Below are 567 nucleotides of genomic sequence, written 5' to 3'. Positions count from 1 at the left end.
AAAGAAAACATAGATGAGGTTTCTTTTCTCTATGGTTCCCTTCCACATCCCTGAGTTGTGTGGAACTATGGTTGAGGATACCCGACATTTCTACTCATGTGCCTATGCACAGGACTGATTTATATTTGGCTACTATTATAAAATCTATTTCCATACCTGCCTTGTCCTCCGGAGATGCCCCTCCCTAACGCTTGAGCCAATTCCTTTGCCTCAGTCCTGCTCCCAGGCCCTACACGCATGGGATCTCCAAGATGCAGATACCTGCCTTGCTAACTACACAGATGGGCCAGGCATGGTCTCTGCTCACAGGTCACTTGTATACCAAGAGGATCAGTACTGTTTAGTCTTGAAAACAGGCATTTCTGCTGTGTATGAGAACTTGACCTTCTTTCATGTGGTTCCCTAGAAATAATTACATCCACACTTCTGACCACAATCAGTTACTTATGACTTATATTAAGCTACTCAGGGAAATAATCATTTCCTTAGAAGAAGTTATGTTATGACCAGCCTGACCAACATGGTGAAACCCTATCTCCACTAAAAGTACAAAAATTAGCTGGGCAC

This window comes from Colobus angolensis, unplaced genomic scaffold (genome assembly GCF_000951035.1).
Source record: "Colobus angolensis palliatus isolate OR3802 unplaced genomic scaffold, Cang.pa_1.0 Scaffold164, whole genome shotgun sequence".
In the NCBI taxonomy this organism is placed as follows: Eukaryota; Metazoa; Chordata; class Mammalia; order Primates; family Cercopithecidae; genus Colobus; species Colobus angolensis.
The sequence above is the reverse complement of the archived record's forward strand: the minus strand, read 5'-3'. Positions refer to the sequence as shown.